This window comes from Pollachius pollachius (genome assembly GCF_949987615.1).
Source record: "Pollachius pollachius genome assembly, chromosome: 13".
Classification (NCBI taxonomy): Eukaryota; Metazoa; Chordata; class Actinopteri; order Gadiformes; family Gadidae; genus Pollachius; species Pollachius pollachius.
The window spans coordinates 8,732,865-8,738,864 of NC_136946.1; positions in this window are offsets into that span (position 1 = coordinate 8,732,865).

Here is a 6,000-nt window from a genome sequence, read left to right on the forward strand (position 1 = left end):
GGCGAACACCCCGAGCTATCCGTCATCCCTCCTCACCAAAGTGAAATAAAAGTACACAAACTGTTTGTGCTGCTATCTAAAGTTTGGCCTCGGTTTAAAAACAAACCACGGGTAGAAAAAAAAGACAAGGGAGAGACAAGGGGAGGTTTTTCCGCAAACCCCAGTCGCATGGCGTACGGCGCACACGGTTGCACGCCTGGGTATGCACACACACACACACACATGCGCGCACACACATGCACAAGCACACACACACACACACACACACATGCACAAGCACACACAGACACACACACACACACACATGCACAAGCACACACACACACACACACACACATGCATAAGCACACACACACACACACACACGCACATACACACACACACACACCACCCCACACAAACACACACACACACAAACACACACACGCACACACACACATGCACACAAACGCACACTTAAGCAGGTCTCTTGGAGCCGCGTGGGCCTGCAGGGCTGAGCTCAGGGTGGAGGCCGGCCTGGCGCTGCTGACTTCCATGGGGTTTGGACGAGGACCGGACCGGCTTTTTATAGACGAGGAGGCCGGGTGGGGTCACAGAGTGTGTGAGCCCCACAGAACTCCCTGGCTGTGGGGACCGGGAGAGTGTGAGCCGGTGTGTGTGAGACGGCCGGGGCCCCGCTCTGTCAGCACGGTGAACACACACACACACGCGCGCACGCACGCACGCACGCACGCACGCACGCACGCACGCACGCACGCACGCACGCACGCACGCACGCACGCACGCACGCACGCACACAAACACACACACACACACATATACAAACAAAGGGACAGGAGAGACAAAGAGAGAGAAAAAGTAAATGAAAGAGAGAGTAAATGAAAGAGAACGGGAGAGCAAGAGAGAGTGTAAGATAGAGAAAGAAAGAGCAAGAGAGTAAATGAGAGAGGGGGATCAAACGGACACAAAAGAAGAAGATGAGTAGTGAGGAGATATGATCTCACTGTTTGTATTTTCAAACGCTCTTTAAGGAGGAGAAACGGCCGATGGGGAATACAGATAATGGTCTGAGGCTGAGGAGGACAGAGCTGTGTGGCGCAATGGGCTAGCCCCTCTCTCTTTCTCTCTCTCCCTCTCTCTCTGCCTCTCTCTCTCTCTCCCTCTGTCTCTCTCTCTCTCTCTCTCTCTCTAACTCTCTCTCTCTCCCTCCCTCTCTCTGTCTCTCTCTCTCTCCCTCTGTCTCTCTCTCTCTCTCTCTCTCTCTCTAACTCTCTCTCTCTCCCTCCCTCTCTCTGTCTCTCTCTCTCTCTCTCTCTCTCTCTCTCTCACCCACACACTCTCAGGAAATGGAAAGACCCATGCCCATGGTGTGTGTGTGTGTGTGTGTGTGTGTGTGTGTGTGTGTGTGTGAGTGTGTGTGTGTGGGTGTGTCTGTGTGAGTGTGTCACTGAGTCAGTGTGTGTGGGTCTGTGTGTGAAAGTGTGAACGTGTGAGCCTATATGTGCCAACAGGGTATACTCTATATGCTTCTGTGTGGAACAGCTTGACTCAAGAGGCTCACATGCATCGCTTTGCATGTGCAGTGAACTTCCGAAGGGGGAGGGAAGGGAGGGAAGGAGGGAGGTAGGGAGCGAGGGACTGGGGGGGGTTAACCTCCCTGCCAATAACAGCAACATGGCAGGAGGATGAGAGAGCGCTAGCATACTGTCAGGAGAATGGGGAGCTGTCGAGCCAAGCGCAAGTTAACACATGAGGCCGGCCTGTGTCCATACCAGGGATTCTTCCACAGCGGCGCAACGGATGGGAACCGGAGCACCGGGGGTCCCTGTCCTCCAGGAAGATACAATGGAAGGTGGTTTAGATATCTTCTACTATAGACAGATGGATAGATAGATAGATAGATAGATAGATAGATAGATAGATAGATGATAGATAGATAGATAGATAGATGATAGATAGATAGATAGATAGATAGATAGACGATATATATACAGATAGATAGATAGATAGATAGATAGATAGATAGATTGATAGATAGATAGATAGATAGATAGACAGACAGACAGACAGACAGACAGACAGACAGACAGACAGACAGATAGATAGATAGACAGATAAATACATTGATAGATTGATTCAACAGTAGATGATAGAGAGATAAATGGGGGAAACAGACAAACAAGAGAGAGAGAGAGAGAGAGAGAGAGAGAGAGAGAGAGAGAGAGAGAGAGAGAGAGAGAGAGAGAGATACAGCTAGAGGCTAAATTGGGCTGTGCTCGACCCACCTTTAAACCCAGATCTGACAAGCCGATACAGTAACCCTTCCAATCTGCCAATTATTCTTTTTTTTTTTTCATTGTTGTCTGACAGGGGAATAAACAGTGTTTGTTTCATGTTCAAACCGCCCCCCCGCCAGTGAACCCACACTGTGTGTCAGTCATTTAATTCAGTCAGTCAGTCATGTCCAGGCATAACCGGCATGAGAACCGCCTTGATTGATGCCCTGCCTTTACCCTTAACATGCAAGGCTGGGGCCACACAGTACTTAAAGGCATGGGGAGGCCGGCTCCACATTATAGGGTATGACAAAAACAAGGCTGTGACTTTGGGGGGGTGGGGGGGGGATGGGAGTGGTTGGGCCGAAGCGTTGGCTCTTGGGTTTCCGCGAGTAGCCGGCCTTCTGTGTTCCAGTTTCCCAGGCTTCTCCTTTGTCCCGTTCAGCTGTGAGTGGAGTGCCACCAGAAAAGCAGACTCCATTATGGTGCCGTAACTCACCCAACACTCACTGAGGCACAATGCATGCAATACACGCAGACCATCTTCCTTCTCCTCCATATACACAACAAGGTTGTGTAGGTAGCCCCTATTTGGATCTATAGCACCTGAGTAATGCTAGCTAGAGCTAGCTAGTCATTTAGTGCATTAGTTCCTTGTTCCGGTTGCCAAAGAGGAAGCTGACATCGGGCCAAGACAGACTGGGGTTATTTGTGAATGGGCCATTTAACCCCAAAAGGACAGCCTGTGATTTGAGTCGAGTGGAATTTCAGCATGTTGACACTGGCACCTGTCTTGGCATCCTGTTTGTAAAGTACAGGGTATAAATGTGGACAATAGCAAGCCAAAGCCAGCACATATACTTAAATAAAGCATTCACAGTTTTATGGCTTAAGACGTTTGAATAAGTGGATCTAAGTGGCTTATTAACTAAATTTGATAGGAATTTAGGAACTTTGAAATGGGTAAAAGCCTTACCATAGTGCAACCTTTCCTTTCACTAGAACAGTGCCCTTTAATCTGCATTTTAATTGACAAAATGCATTTTTCCACATTTAATAATTTTATATGATCCAAGTAGTGTAATAATAGTATCTAATAATTGTAATAATGTAATTATTACCCTTTTGGGAATCAGGTTGAATAACGGCACTACTAAGTTAAGTAATACATTTATAGCTACAAATCTACAAATCAAGAAAAAGATGATTAGCATAATGAACAAATAAACATAAACTTTCTTTAGCTTCCCACACTCTCGCACGGAATCAATCAACCTCTGACCCCGAAAAGTACCCCACAAACAATAACAAAGTATGGCCAGACTCTTAAGGAGAGGAGAAAACAGCAATAATATAAATCTGACATTTTCGTCTTGGAAATACGACCACTGTTTGTGGTCGTTGACCCGAAAGGAAACAAAGAATCACATTAAAATGGCGAGAAATGTTTATCAACCAACTATGTTAATTATTGTTCAAAACAATTTATGATTGTATGAAGTAAAATATTTGGGGAGCCGTGTTTTGTAACGGACTGTAATCAGACCACTTAGGTTTCGCCAGCTGTTTGGCTTTCCTACTTTTTTTTTAATACCTTCCCGCAGCTTTGACAAGTCTAAAAGTTGCTGTTGCAATGGTTAGTGCCGTTCGCTGTTGCGAATGTGCAGACGTCAATTGTTGTGCTCTCGTGATTGGTAGAGAATCAAGTAGCTCATGGGTAGTCTCGTAGATGACAACAAATGGAGTAAATAATTAGCGTACACTTATATGTTGCAACGTTAAATGAAATGACCTCTTCCTTCGTTAACGATTAACAACCTTCTGTATATGGTTTGATTATAATTACTGATATATTTTTAAAGGGGTGTGGTGTAACATGGGGTGAACCGGGAGGAGGATTCTGTTCCTGGGGGCGGGAGTTGTTAAACCTACCAGACAATAGACGGGCTGCCTCGGAAACTCAGATGTCTCGAAATCCATAGATACATAAATCAAAAAATACAATGTGCAAAGACACGTGCAAAGAATGTCTTGCAACGACAAAATACAGTAGAGCATTATTAATGGACTTAAGCACTTGAATTGAATTGTTCCTAAATAAGCATGTGTCTTGAAATCAGTCAGTGGGCCATTGACGCAGGGCTTTTGCTCTTATAGTAGCTGCGGTGTGGCTGGAGATCTACTATTCTCTGCAGATTCGTTTTTCATCCGTCAAGCAGCAAACACTGGCAGAAACGCCGCTATTTAGCTTGGCTCGGCTTTTAAGAGGAAACGCGACAAGCAAACCATTACATACAATTTGAGAAAAAGTCAAACCAACTTGGCCTGAGCAATACACACAACAACCACAAACACACACAAGCATATACACACACCTATACATATAAACACACACAGACACACACACAGACACACACACATTCACACACAACTCATGCCACCTCTTCCAACCGACATAGCTAGAAAAACACCAAAGGTGCAATCAGAGTTTATTTACTGTCACACAAGCTCATGAGAAACAGCACATCAATAGGCAAATTCAAATAAAATTTAAATAGGGGAAAATATGGGCGCTAGTTGCCTCTTGAAAAGGCTCACCGCCACACACCCCCTCCCAGTAGAGTCATAGGCTTTAATTGTGTGGAACGCCTGAGTTTCAGTAGTTCGAAGGACATTTCTGCATTTTTTCCCGTATAGGCAGTATTTTGCTATTTTGCTAAATCCTTATGTTGCTTATATGTAATTAAAGGGTCATTGTAGTTACAACATTACTTACTATTTGTCTTATTGGAGAGAATGCAAGAATGTATTTTCCTTTTCCATTTTCGTCACCGGTTTCCCTGACCTTTTACTGAAAGGTACCAAAATAGAGCAGGACTATACTTGAACACGGACCTCTGTGTTTGTGTATGTCTTTCCAGTGGTTCAAGCGAGCTGGTAAACCAATAAGATCACTGAGCCTTAATGAAAAGAACAGGTGACCTATCTGGGGGAGTTACCCGGCCACTACTTTGAAAGGACAATTACGGTTAGGTAAACAACGGATCCTTTGTAAGTACAAAAGTCTTGCGTCACCCTTGGCCTTTTTTCTCCGGCGGGTTGGGGTATTGCTATTTTCCAAGACTATGTGAATTAACCGAAGACTCAAAATGACATGGGATGTCAGGGATATGGCTGAGGATCACTAACATCCCTATGGACCCATTCCGTACTGTCATCTTTTTTTTTTTACTGAAAATGTCCTTTCGGTTTTTCCTCCACAGACAAATTGAATTTAGAGAGGATTTTAGGCGTTATTTCATTTCAAACGAATTTGAACTAAAGCGATGACTGCAGTAAGAGTTACAATTTCCAAAATTCTAAGAAACAATGAATGTCTTTGTCATTTTGATTGATTTATAGCTATCTCAGCATGATTTGCATATTGATCATATTAAGCGTATCATATGCACACTCACTCAGGGAATTCTTCGGACCACCGAAAGGCTTCAGATCACATTTTTTAAAAATATGTGTATTTTACTGCTTTTCCTAATACCATCACCAATGTCAGGAAAAACAGCTGTTCCATTAAAGCCTCTGTATTCAGCCACCGGCACCCCAAACCTCTATGGAGACCTCGCCCACGCTAAGGGGGTGGGGGTTCAAGAGTCCAACCACGCAAGGAAATCGAACACCGAGAACCTCTGGAACTTTTGCATGGGTGAATGGATTCACCAACCGA